This window comes from Dasypus novemcinctus, chromosome 13 (assembly GCF_030445035.2).
Source record: "Dasypus novemcinctus isolate mDasNov1 chromosome 13, mDasNov1.1.hap2, whole genome shotgun sequence".
Taxonomy (NCBI): Eukaryota; Metazoa; Chordata; class Mammalia; order Cingulata; family Dasypodidae; genus Dasypus; species Dasypus novemcinctus.
Window position 1 is genome coordinate 52,925,509 of NC_080685.1, and position 14,895 is coordinate 52,940,403.

The following is a 14,895-nucleotide window of genomic DNA, read 5'->3' on the forward strand; positions in this document are numbered from 1 at the left end:
CTGATTTCAGAAAGTGGGTATTCACCTAAAGGAAGGTTTATGAAGATGTAGGATAGAGCTTTTGAACCTTGTCTTCAGAGTAACATTTATGAGGTTAAGAGCTAGTACATAATAAACATATAATTTGGGTTCACAATTTTGCAAACATATCAACTGAGAATGTCTCTGAGAATCAAGAAGTCACCCTTGTTTACTTGATGCACTCCAAGAAAAACCTTCTCCACACTCATATAATCTACCCCATTCCCCATCATCAATAAGAGTGAAATAATGCTCAGAGTTCACACTCCTCTGGTAATATTGGCTGTCTCTTAGCTCATGTCAAGGAAATACTATCTTTACTTTGGCCAGAGTAAAGTGCGGGTACTCCAGAGCTCTGCATGCTCCTGCCTAGAGCCCCCTTCCTACCTGAGCACACAGCTTTACTGAAATATTTCTATTTGCTCTGTTTCCCTCAGGCTTTGTAAGAAGTCCAAGATTCCTGGATTATCTGTCAGTATTGAGATTCTTGTCCCCATTTGACTCATCTGTTCCCTCATCTGATCCTCATCTTCACCTTTCTCCAAACTTCCCAAACCTTTCCATTCTATACTCTGAAAGTCATTAATATCATAAGCAGTATTCCTTTTAATTCTGTCTTATTTTTTAGTATTACTTTTATTTTATAAAACCTGGCTGCTAAGTCCACTGTTTCCTACAGCCCTTTCAAATGATGGCCGTTTTCTTTCTCCCACCCCTTATATAACTGGCCTGGATGTGTGTAGATATCCATATTTCTTGTCCTTGTCCTTACTTCTTCCAAATTTTTGTTCCTCTTTTCTGCTTAAAAATTCCTAGATTTGAAGTTCATGTTATCAGATTTTGCCATTTGCTACCTTCTCTTTTTATATTTATCTGCAAATTCTTGATATTCATATCATTCCTTGAAGTTTAACTCCTGGCTCACTCTCAGAGATCAGTTTCTTGATCTCCTCTTGTCCAAAGTTTTTGTTCTCCACCCTACTTTAATCACCTACTTCCATGGTCATACCCTAGAATTGGTCCTAATCATTAATGAGTGTACTTAATTCTTAATCTGAATTTCAAGTATCCAATTCTCTTACCACCACCTCTTATCTCTTCAGTTCACTCCTCTTATCTTTACTCCATTAATTTTTTGCCCCACTGAGACTATAATCTGTGACCTTACTATGTTTTTACTGTCTCTCATCTACTCTCCCATTTGCCTTCTTTCCAGCTTAGATTCCATTATCTATCTTTATAAATTATCCCCTTATATATATTCCCACAACTTCCTTTTCTTCTCTCCCATCTTCCTCCTCACATGATTTATTCCCAACTCTGATTAATTTCAGCTGTCTGCTCCTTTGCACCAACACCTGTACAGCTGAAATGCAACAGAGGGGAAAACATAACCATGCTGATTGGATGGATTCACTATCAGATTCATGACCATAACCTCAAGTCAACCTTAGTGTTACCACCAATACTCTAATTTCTCTGCCCAAGGTATTCTACCTCTCTCCTAGAAGAATATTTCACACCTTCTCTCTTTTTTAATTCTTTAAAATTTTATTTTTTTAAAATTTCCACCCTCCTCTCCCCCCGCCCATGGGCCCTGCTCTTTTTGCTGTCTGTCCATTTGATATGTGATCTTCTGTATTTGTTTCTCTTTTTTTCTTTTTTCCTCCTCTAGGATTCACCAGGATTCGATCCCAGGGATCTCTGATGTGGAGAGAGGTTCCTGTCAGCTGCGCCACCTCAGTTCCTGGTTTCTGTTATGTTTTACCTCGACTTTCCCCTTCATCTGTCTTTTGTTGCATCTCATCTTGCTGCGTGACTCACTTGCATGAGCACTTGGCTCACCTCATAGGCACTGGCTTACCATGTGGGCATGCTTTTTCCTCTTCTTTTTCACCAGGAGGCCCCAGGTATTGAACTCGGGTTCTCCCATATGATAGGTGGAAGCCCTATCACTTGAGCCACATCCGCTTCCCTAAATTTTATTTTTAAAGAAGCTTTGTATTACATAAATTATACATCAGAAATGTAAGGGGATTCCCATATGCCCCGCCCCTCCCCCCTTCTACACTTTTCCCTACTAACAACATCTTTGATTAGGGTAGTACGTTTGTCACAATTAATGAACCAGTAAGATGTTACTACATGTTTAAAAGAGAATTCAAAGTACCACACATTTGTAGCCGGAAAAGGAATGCTGAAATGAACTTAGAAATAGATGTAAAACCGAAAAAATGGTTGATAACCAATGAATAATAATTATATTCTACTGGAAACAACTTGCATTTCTCTAGACAGGAATTATTTGCTTTACCTACCAGTTTTCAGTAACACACTGAGTTGTAAAATAACTCGATAAACACATGTTGAGGCATTGCTACTAACCATAGTCTGTAGTTTACATTATGGTGTATACCTTGTACCATGCAATTTTATAGGTTTTGGCAAAATGTATAATGGCTTGTCTCTGTCATTGCAATATCCCGCAGAACAATTCCAATGTCCCCAAAGTGCCCCATTTTACACCTATTCTTCTCTCTCCTTCCCTTCAGAACTTCTGGTGACCACTGTCTTTTTTATCAGTTTTGTAAGTTCTTTCATTTTAGTATAATAATAAATCTGCTTAGTCCATAGTTGTGCTCCCCCTTATGTTCGTTCATTCCTCTTTCTTGAGGATTTGAGGCTGGTGATGCCCACTCTGCTTCCGATTGAGAGGAGTCTTAGATCCTGTGGAGCAGATGGATGGAGCTGTCTTGCTTGCAGTTGTAGATACTCTCTTTTGTTTTGGGATGGGCATTGTCCATCATCGTCCTTTTGTTAGTTGTTCTGGGTGAGTCCAATGAACTGGAGAGTAGGTGTTGGTTGCAACTCTGCTGCAATTCAGGGCTCAACAAGTTTATGAATAGCCAGAAAGACTTAAGTCTCTGGTTCGTATGTTTAACAGGTATAGTGCTAATTATAGATTCAAATAAAAGGAGCAGAAGAGCCATGTGTAGAGAAATTATAAATGAGTCTAACTCTGTTACATTGGTGAACAGATATTGCAAGATAAGGTCCACTGACAGGGTGTTGAATTCCTGGAATAGCCTGCCCTGTCTATATTATCTACAGATAATACAGTGGTGCCCTCAGACGCACCACTCCTTGAGACACTGTTTACAATGGCAGTCAGTGAGATCCTCCTGAGATGTGCATTAAGTGTAACCTCTGGAGTGACCTCACAATTCACTTTGAAAATTCTTAGCCATAAAAATTCATTTATGGTTAATTTTTATCTGTTTTGGCTAAGATCTTTTTCTAAATGCATTGCTACTTGGTACTTGGTAATCCTTGTACACCATGGTGTCTTCACTATGTTTACATTCATCTGATGGTGTTTTCTTCTTAATTAAGACAATAGCACCAATAAGAATAGAGCTTTAGATATTTCTGTCAACTCATCTACCAATCTATTTCACTTGTATTCTTATAGTCTGTCTCCTTTCTTATTACTGTGGCTCCTAAGTCCAACTTTCTACTTGTATACTAGACTTTATTCGATTTTGCCTTCTTGAGAATATTATTCCAGTAGTCTCACCTCTGTCACCCTCACTCCTCAAGTTACCTCATCCAGTCTCATTTTATTTGACTCAAGCTCTCCTTTGAATTCCAAACTCATATATCCAAATATTCCATATCTTTCTTTGTAACTCAAAGTTAATATGTTCAAAAATCAAATTCTTGATTTTCTATCCTGTCCCAAACCTCTTCTTCCCATAGTCTCTCCCAATTTCATTGAATTATAACTTGATCCTTCCAGTAACACAGGGTTAAAAACTTGGAGTCATCCTTGATTCTGTTCTTTTTCTCTCACTGTCCATCCAGTTTGCTGGGATTCCTGCAGTGACCTTTTATGGGTGTCTCTGTTTTTTCTTATGCCCCTTTCTTTCTATTCTTAGTACATAAATTAGAGAATACCTTTAAAAATGTTAGTCAGATCATGTTTTTCTACTGCTCAAAACTTACTCAAGGCTTTCCAAATAAAAGCCTGAAGCCTTATCTGATCTGATTCTTTGCTTTCTTTGTGTTTCTTTCTTGCTCTACTTTATATGCTGCCATCCTTGCAGATTCTCAGATAGGCCAAGCATGCATGCACTTTTCCACTTGCTGGCTCTGCTTTCTGCAATGTCCTTTCTCTAGATATTCATTTACAGGTAACTTTTTCATTTCCTTTTTACTTTTAAAGGTTTTTTTTTTTTTAATTTGTTTTTTAAAGGTTTATTTTGATTTACTTATTTCTACCCCCTCCTCATTATTTTATGCGCACTGTCTGCCCTCTGTGTCTGTTTGTTTCTTTGTCTTTTTTTTCCCCCAGGAGACAGCAGGAACTGAAGGGAGGCACCCAATGGCTTGAGCCACCTCTGCTCTCATTTTCATTTTTTTTATTTCCCCCCTCCCTGTGGCTTGCTTGCTGTCTGCTCTCTATGTCCATTTGCTGCACACTCCTCTGTGTTTTTGCTTATCTCCCTTTTTTTTGTTGCGTCAACTTGCTGAGTCAGCTCTTTGCGGCATCTGCAGGCTGGGCGGCTCTCCACAGCATGCGGTCGAGCCTGCTTTCACAAGGAGGCCCCAGGATGCGAACCCAGGGGCCTCCGATATGGCAGACAGGAGCCCAACTGATTGAGCCACAGCTGCTTCCCTCCAGTTTAATTTTCATCTCTCCTCAAATGCTGTCCTCTCTGTGAAGCTTTCCTTGTCCATAATATGCAAATTATAGACTCCTTTCCACTTATTCTGTACTTTTTAGTGCTCTTTCTTTATTTTTCTGCATTGCATGTATCTTCAGATGTTTACTTATTGTCTGTTTGTTGGCTGCTTACCTTCACTAAAATATATATTCTTTAAGGCTCCATGTCTGTTTTGTTTATTGCAGTATACCCAGTGCATAGAGTAGTGCCTGGCTTGTAGTAGGTGCTCAGTAAATAATGACAAATGAAATGAGTCTTTTTTCCCCCAGAATATCTTTATTCCTGGCTTGCTAGTTAAATAACATGGCCCAGTTAAAATACTTTTCTTGGTAACAAAAGGAGCAGTTGTTGTAGTACTTTGTCCTTTACTTTGCTATGAATAAATATTACAGAAATTATGTTTTTCTTGCTCTTTTTTTCTTTTAAAATTAAATACTTAGCAAATAATTGTTAACATTTGTTTTTGTATTATGTTTTGCAGTAAGTACAGAAGATTCAAGATGTTTTTTCCCCATGTTGGAAAATTGTATATATAAACTTGGAAATAGATATGTTTGTTTACGTTTGCTTTGGAATACTAAGATTGGTGATAGTATCAATGATTAACTATTTTTGCCATATTAAAAAAGCTAATATTCCATGGAAGAATTGCAAAATAAAGCCATTTGCCAAAACTTGAAAATACCCAGTATTTGTTTTTGACAGCTTTTTGTTTATAGGAATGGGTTAAAGAAATTAACTAGGAACAAAAATCTTTTTGAAATCCAGTAATGGCAGTATTGGCAAATTTTAAAAACGGGAAAGAAGGAAATATAAAGAGATAAAATTATAAAGTGATGAGAGCAAACTATGTGAATGCGTATAGAAGAAATAGTAGAATGTATATAAAAGAAAATATGATTAGAAGAAAAATTAAAAGAAGTTAAATGATTACTGGAAGAAAGAAAGCAATATCTAGGTGGAATCACTAGGTTTCTTATTTTATGGAAATGTTTGTAAAGTTGCTTATGCTGTAAATTTTCACATAAAATTGAATTAATCACTATTTGCTGATATTTGGCTCAGTTATACCTGTATTTGGCTTACCTTTATGGAGAAGGAGAAGATGGGCTCTTGTTAATCAGCTCTAGCTACAGTGAAAACATTATTTCTCTTTATGCTTTTTGATGTTTTTGAGTTGTGTTTACAAATATATTTAATTGTAAAGATACTTGTATTTTGTGTTTTATTTTCATGCATATATTTACCAAATGCAAAAGCCCAAATAATGTATCATTACTGAATTATTCCAATTGAATGGAAAATCAGAGCAATCTGCTAGATGTTTTTAATTGTGATTAAATCAAATGTTAGATTTTAAAATTTATTTCGTTTGACTGTTGTAATAATTTTTAATATTGTATTCTTATTTTTTTAAGGAGGTGCTGAGGATTGAACCTGGGCCCTCATATGTGGGAGGCAGGCATTCAACCATTGAACTACATCCATTTCCTATATATATATATATTTTAAAATTTTATCCCCCCCTTTGTGGATTTTGTGTGCTGTTTGCTCTCTGTATCTTTCACTGTGCGATCTTCTGTGTCTGTATTTATTTATTTTTATTTCCCCTCCCCCCTTGCGGCTTGCTTGCTGTCTGCTCTCTGTGTCCATTCGCTGAGAGCTCGTCTGTGTTTTTGCTTGTCTCCCTTTTTTGTGCGTCACCCTGCTGAGTTGGCTCTTTGCGGCGCTTGTGGGCCGGGTGGCACTCTGCAGCGTGTGGGCAAGCCTGCCTTCATATCTCAGGGCCTCCCATATGGTAGACGGGAGCCCAACTAATTGAGCCACAGCCACTTCCCCTATATTGTATTTTTAATCTACTTATTTGTTTTTTTTTTTTTTTTGTTTTTTTTTTTTTTGAGATACCAGGTGCTGGGGGTTGGAACTGGACCCTTGTATGTGGGAAGCCGGTACTCAACCATTGAGCCCCATTGGCTTTGCTAAATTGGTTGTTTCATTTGTTTTGCTTGTTGTTTGTTTTTGTTTTCTTCAGGAGGTACCTGAAACTGAACCTGGGACCTCCCATGTAGGAGGTAGGCACTCAACTGCTTGAGCCACATCCACTCCCTCTATATTTTGAAGAGCATTATGCAAAAATATTTGTAGTTCAGTTATGGTTTTGTATTTAAAATCTTGAACCATTCATTATGTGAGAGTTAATGGAGGCACTGCCCAGAGATGGTATGAGGTTTGTGGTATGTTCTGAAGTTTATTGGTAGATAATTTGTTAAGAAAAATTGACTGGGGAGGGAGTAGATGTGGCTCAATCAGTTGAGCACCTCCTTCTCACATGGGTGGTCCCAGGTTTGGTTACTGGTGCCTCCTAAAAACAAGCAACAAGCAAAAAAATGAAAAAACCAACTCAGGGCAGCTGATGTGACTCAGTGGTTGAATGCTGGCTTTCCACATACAAGGTCTTGGGTTAATCCCCGACCCTGGTACCTAAAAAAAAAAAATGGGGGAGCAGATGTAGTGCAGGTGGTTGAACACCTGCTTACCATATATGAGGTCCTGGGTTTGATTCCCAGTACCTCCTAAAAATAAACAAATGAATAAACCAACTCATTGGGGAATAAGTGTAGCTCAGTGGCTGAGTGCCTTCTTCTCGTGTACGAGGTCCTGGGTTCATTCCTCGTTATTGCCTTTAAAAAAACTGACTTAAAAATATATCTCTTCTTTTATAGCATTCCTGTGGGTTAAATTCTCTGTACCTGTAGCAGATCTAAGGCAATCCAAAGCATCATTTTTAAATGATTTTTTTCCTCTAATAATTTATGCTATGTTCCAGGAAATCTTTGGGGGAGGAAATAAAATTTCTCACCTTATGAAAGAAGAGAAAGGACTAACCAGGTTTTTCATTAACCTTTCTTGCTGATAAATATAAGTCCTAGAGGAGAGAATCCTTCCTCCTGTTACTGATGGCACTTAAGCTAGTTGAGTGAAAATTTTAGAATCATCAGCTATGGCATTCCCTTATCAGGGTTTGAATCCTGGCTCTACAGTGAGCTTTGCTACTTATTTATTAGATTGGTGCAAAAGTAATTGTGGTTTTGCATTGTTGAGATTTGCCATCTGATATTGGAAAACATTCTTAAATAAATGTGGTTATGTTATACATCATTTTAATATGCATTTCTTGCTTTATGTTTTTTGCTAATGACATTACTTGCTGTTTATTTGATATTTACTTTTAAATTATGGAAATGACGTTAGACAAAATGCAAATTTGAGCAATTTTCTTATTTGAGTTCAAATGGGTGGTAAAGCAGTATAGGCAACTCGCAACATCAACAACGCATTTGGCCAGGAACTGCTAACAAACCTACGGTACAGTGGTGGTTCAGGAAGTTTTGCAAAGGAGAGGTCGGCCTTGAAGATGAGCGTAGTGGCCAGCCATCGAAAGTTGACAGTGACAATCATTGTAGGTAATCCTTTTACGATTACATGAGAAGTTCTTGAAAAAAATCAATGTCCGTCATTCTATGGTTGTTTGGCATTTGAAGCAAATTGGAAAGGTGAAAAAGCTCAATAAGTGGGTGCCTCGTAATGACCAAAACTCAAAAAATCATTTTGAAGTGTCATCTTTTCTTACTCCATGCAACAACGAACCATTTCTCGATCTGATGGTGATGTGCAGCACAAAATGGATTTTATACAACTGGCGATGACCAGCTCAGTGGTTGGACTGAGAAGAAGCTCCAAAGCACTTGCCAAAGCCAAACTTGCACCATAAAAAGGTTATGGTCACTGTTTGGTGGTCTGCTGCCAGTCTGACCCACTACTGCTTTCTGAATCCCGGCAAAACCATTATATCTGAGAAGTATGCTCAGCAAATCGATGAAATGCACCAAAAATGACAGTGCCTGCAGCCAGTATTGGTCAACAGAAAGGGCCCAATTCTTCTCCATGACATGCCCTACTGCAAATACGCACAACCAATGTTTCAAAAGTTGAACGACTTGAGCTACAACATTTTGCCTCATCCACCATATTCACTTGACCTCTTGCCAACCAACTACCACTTCTTCAAGCATCTCAACAACTTTTTTTTAAAAGATTTATTTTTTATTTATTTCTCTTGCCCTGCCTCCTCCAGTTGTCTGCTTTCTGTGTCCATTTGCTGTGTGTTCTTCTGTCAGTTGCAAATGGAATCTCTGTCTCTTTTTGTTGTGTCATCTTGCTGCATCAGCTCTCCGTGTGTGCAGCGCCACTCCTGGGAGTCTTTACAGGACAAACTCCTTGTGCGTGGGGCTCCTGTATGCAGGGTATACCCTGTGTGGCATGGCAATCCTTGTGTGCATCAAGGCTGCACGTGGGCTGGCTCATCGCATGGGTCAGGAGGCCCTGGGTTTGAACCCTGGACCTCCCATATGGTAGGCAGATGCTTTATCCGTTGAGCCAATCCGCTTCCCTCAACAACTTTTTGCAGGCAAAACACTTCCACAACCAGCAGGAAGCAGAAAATGTTTTCCAAGAGTTCACTGAATCCTGAAGCACGGATTTTTATGCTGCAGGAATAAACAAACCTAATTTTCATTGGCAAAAATGTGTTGATTGTAATGGTTTCTATTTTGATTAATAAAGATATGTTTGAGCCTAGTGATCATAATTTAAAATTCAGTCTGAAACTGCAGTTCCTTTTGCACCAACTTAACTTCTTTCTGCTTCAGATTCCAAGCATAGGATTGTTGGGAGGATAAAATGAGATAATCTATAAAGTAGCTGGAATAGTCCCTCTCAGAGTACATGTTCAATAAATGCTTGCTATTATTATTGGTGCTATTACCATTACCACAATCATGATTTTTACTGAGATTATCAGTGTTTTGTAGATGATAAGGGGAATCCAAAAAAGAGTAGCCTCCTGAATCAGTAGTCTTCTACAGAGGAAGGGAAAACCTAGGTTAGGTTTATTTAGAACCTATATGTAAAAGGCAGTTCTTTCTTTGCATGGTTCCAATGTGCATGAACTTCTGTTACCATGGTTTTGTTAAATAACACCATCCCCTAACAACATGGTTCAAATTTCAGGCACCAAAATATGTTAGTTAGGAGTAATTGCATAACATACAAACTTTGCTGTTAGCTATTCAGTCCACAGATCACTATGTAAATACATGATCAGTCATCATTCCATTTATTTCCAATTCTGCCAATTATTAGTCACTGCATGTTTGTTATTCAGTTCATTCATAGGCAGCAAAGTATATAGTTGGGTTGCCTCCCTTAATCCCAGTGATAAATTATTCAAATGAGATTTTATAAAAATAGATATTGAAAGAGGAAATTGGTTAACAAAGATGAAAGTGCAGTTAAAAAAAAATGAAAAGTGATAGCACTGAAAGTAGAATTTATGTGTTTAGGAGATTTGAAAATGACAACAGTAAAATGAAGATATGATGAGACTAGACCTGCATGAAGCTACAATAAGAACCATATTGAAAAGCCTGATGAATATAAAAAACAGGGTGAAGTTGCTCCAACACCTTTTAGTTTAAATTGTAAGAGATAGAAATACATTTTTTTTCTTTTTTTAAAAAAAAGATTTATTTATTTTATTTATTTCTCTCCCCTTCCGCCCCACCCCAGTTGTCTGTTCTCTGTGTCTATTTGCTGCGTGTTCTTCTTTGTCTGCTTCTGTTCTTGTTAGCGGCACAGGAATCTCTGTTTCTTTTTGTTGTGTCATCTTGTTGTGTCAGCTCTAAGTGTGTGTGGCGCCATTCCTGGGCAGGCTGCACTTTGGCGCTGGGCGGCTCTCCTTATGGGGTGCACTCCTTGCACGTGGGCTCCCCTACGCGGGGACACCCCTGCGTGGCAGGGCACTCCTTGTGCGCATCAGCAGTGTGCATGGACCAGCTCCCCACGGGTCAAGGAGTCCTGGGGTTTGAACTGTGGACCTCCCATGTGGTAGATGGATGCCCTAACCACCGGGCCAAGTCCGCTTCCCTTAGAAATACATTTGTGGTTGAATTGTTTACTCCTACTTTGAATTGAAGAGGTCAAATAAAAAAAAAAATTCCAGTCAGTTTTCTAGCATTCATGCCAAAGTACTGGCGTTAGCTGTAGCATTGAAAGAAATATTAATTACAGGGAGACTGGAGATCATGTAATAACTTTAACTGAGTTTTGGAAACATGCAGTTGAAAACATTCAAGCATCATGGCAAAAGTAACAGTATCATGTATAGTATGGCAGAAACTTTTACTGCATTTTACAAATTTTGCAGGATTTTAGTAGAATATAAGTAGAATTACAGAAGAAATAACTGACTCTGTGAATGTTGATACTGCCACTGTTTAGTGGATTCTAGATTTGCAGCCAAAAGATGAGTTAACATAAATAAGGAAAGCGGGTCATGATGAAAATGATGACTGTCCTAGTGTAAGTGATCGCAGTAAAGACTTTATGTTAAAAGGAACTCTTGGAGATAGAGTGTTGAAAGTACAAAAGATAAAATATTGGAAGCTGATCCAAACTTAGAAATAAATATGACAATTTGCCAAGGCAAAGAAAAGCCTGCTCTGTAATTTAAATTATATGAGAAATAGAAGGCAAGCATTGTTCAAACTTCCCTTTATAAGTTTTTTCAAAGAAAACTTGAATTTTTAGTGTTTCTAAGTATCCTAGTAAATCCTAAATAAAGATCAGAGAACAATTAAATTTTTCTCATTATTAAGATTAATTTGCAGTTTTAGCTTGTATAGCATTTTTATAGTTCCATACTCCCAGGCATCGTGAGGACTGCCTGTATATCTCTACTTGATCTCTTTAGTAGGGAAAAAACAATCCCAACAGTTCTTTTATAGAAGGCATTGCCAAGAAATGCTTCTTTTGTTTTAGCCTCTTTGGGGTGAGGCTAGCTGGGATTCTAATTTTTATGAAATTATTTAGTTTTTAAAGTATTTCTCCATAATCTTTGAAAAATTTATGATTGAATTATAGCTTTTATTTTTTGCAGTTCTATTTATACCCTCCTGTCATGCTGTCACTTCTTCATTTTTAATAACAGAAGTTGAATCTAGTAAGAGATGTTCTTTAACTGATGATTGGTCAGATGTTTTCATTCCTTCCTAATTTTTATCCAAAGTCTTAATAGTGGTATATAGAATCCTATTGCTTTGATGAATTAAAGGGGAAAGTAAAACATTTTTAAAGTTTCTTATTGCAGAACATCAGCAGAACATCTCTATTTTTCTCACATCCTTTTTCATTCAATTGAGTCTAAAACTATGCTGGGTAATTTGAGTTTTGGTATTTGTTGTGGATGCTGACTTTGCTGTTTAAAACTGTTTTGAGTGAAAACTCACTAAATATTATCTTCTTAATAATAGTGTTAATTATAATTTATAGTTTGCGACTGCTTTCTTTATAGTGCATTTTCACCATGATTTCTTCATTTCAGACGTAACACTAACATAGTGAACGTGCAAATAGACAATTTTTTTTTTCAGAAATGTAGAAAGTGAGACTGAAGTTTGTGACTTAGCATGGACCATAACAGGGAATTTATAGTCTTTTCTACTGATAGCCTTGGGAGGTGGCAAAGTATAATGGAAAGACCATGGAGTTGTAGAGTCATAGACACGGGCTTGAATCCCAGCCCTATAAACTTAATAACTATGTTGCTTTGGACATACAGCTTCAGCTTTCTGAAAACTAGTTTTATCATCTGTTATTTGGGGTTGTTTTGAAATGTAAATGTAATAATATAATAGTATCTAGCTTAAAGTTAAGGCATTCAATAAACTATAGCTGCTGTTAATGTTAATATTACCATCATCTCAGTCTCAGGAGATTTGATTTTAAATTTGGGTCAGATCAGCTCTTTATTATATTATAAAATAATATATTAATAAATTATGGAGAGTATATTTCCTTTGTGTTTGTTAATATTCTGTTCATATAGCTATCATAGAACTTACATATAGGTTCATTTTCTTTCCTTCCTAGATTATGAGCTCCTTGAGAAAACAGGCTTGATAGCAATTTGCTTTCTACATTATTTATAGAGTTAGTAAGAGAAGTTGAATGCTTTGAACTCCCTAATGAAACATGTACTATTCGCATTAGGTGTTTGGGTACTAATAATATCGATCTAATACTTGATATATTTTTCCTAATAGGTCTTGCTGGTCTCCATAGAAAGCCTAGTATACTTCAATGTAGTATAATTTTGGAAATGATTAATACAGTTTGATAGAAAAAAAATTTAATTTTAGTACTGGAAGAACTCTCTCTTAGAGTTAATGTGTTAAACCTCTCCTGTTTTTTAGATGTGGTAGCAGAGGCCAAATGGATTAGATGCTTTCTCTCAGGTCACACTGCTGGTTGGTGCCAGGATTTTTAAATTTATAAGACAAGAAAAGAGCAGTGTATCAAAGATAATCAAAATAAGGTGATACATGTTACCATTGAGGGAAAATGCAAACCTCCAAAATGTCTTTTGCATTAGAGTTTAGTATAGGACTATTAGCCAAGAAAATGTAAAATTTTATCAATTTTACCATTTACCTATAGATGCTTGACTAACAAAATAAAATGAAACTTGAATTTACAAAAAGATCAACGTAAGAGGTACAGAGGATGCATACCAAACTGTTAGCATTAGTTCCTAAGGGAGCTAAGCTTGGAAAGAGAAGGGAGAAATTATTTAGTTTTTCTTTATACACCTTGGTATTCTTTAAGTTATTAGAATGAGTGTAAAATAGTTTTGCAATTAAAAAAACCCCAGTAATATAGAAAATTGCTCTTAAAAAAAAAGCAAAAAAAAAACCCCATGAGTGATTCAAGGTGATGCAAAGTATATAGGGAAGTGTGAGACAAGCTTTCAGTGACCTGGCTTCTTAGTTGGACAGACGCATTTATATCTGAAAAAGAATTAAATCTTTCGTTCTTGCTTTGCAAGACTTTAAGACAATAATGGAAATACTGTAGTGAATTGCATGATTAATTACCATTTAATTTGTGCAGACAGTGTTTATTATAGGAGTTAATGGGAGAGAAATCATAGTGTATAGTAATCATTAAAATTATGAATACTAGAGTGTAATTATTTCTGTTTTAATGGATTATATTTTGTTCAGTAGCATAATAATATGTTTGAAAAGTTATCTACAGAGCTTATCAACTTTATCTTTTCTCTGTACTTCATCATTTTGAGATGCCAAAAGGGATCCTTGAGCAAGGCATCCTTAAGCACTCACAAGAATACAATAGTTTTGTCATTTACTAAGCTCATTTTTGGATAAGACCAATCACTTTTCTTGTTCATGGGAGAAAAAGCCATGCTATTAGAAAAACAAACTTTTAGAAAACAATAAGAATCAGATAAGTATTGTCTGGTCAGCTGATATTATTTTGGAGATTTAAAAATCTTAACAGGTTTAATTTAGTTACATTCTTTACCCCATCTATAAAATGCTCCGAGGAATATTTTTAAAGCTACAATAAAAATACTGGTAAGTGTGGGTGTGAATTGTTGGTAGGATAGTTTGGACAGATCACATTGCCTTTTAAGTTACAAAAATTATTTAATAGCAATATGAATTTGGGTAAATTGTATAACTTCTCTGGACTTAATACTTTTCTCACCTGTAAAGTCGAGTTAATCATGTATACTCTAACAAATAAAAAAAGTTAAATTTAACTGAACTTTTTGTGAAAGTCCTTATAAATCAAGTGATAGTATTGATGGGATTTCTAAAGCTTTTCTAGCATTAGGAAGCACAAGGTGGAATAAATAGTAATCGTATAAAATATGTTGAATAATATTGTCACTAATATACACAAAACATTTTTAATAATGAGGTTCATGTAACTTAAAAATGATATATTAATATTAACATGTTACTCAGTGCACATGACTACTAATAGAATAATAGGTAATAGGTAGCTTTCGTTAATCTGGCTTAATGCGAGGGAGTAAAATGTGTTATTCTTATTTTCAAAAACCTTATTTTTTTATTTAACTAGGTTAGTTGATCTTTGCCTGTGTATTTGGAATGACCAAGGCATATAAAAATCTCATTTGTATCTAGTAACTAATCTGTATCTTACTACTACATTTTCTTTCAGTCAACAATTTGTGGCCATTTTTATGGTAGTTTCT

The 14,895-nt window shown here is 36.3% G+C and overlaps 1 protein-coding gene across 2 annotated transcripts in view; it reads left to right on the plus strand.

Annotated features, from left to right (window-relative positions):
* The window catches only part of RABGAP1L (RAB GTPase activating protein 1 like), an 808,684-nt gene that overhangs the window by 133,422 nt on the left and 660,367 nt on the right, over positions 1-14,895 (plus strand). The gene's annotated exons all lie outside the window — the stretch shown is intronic.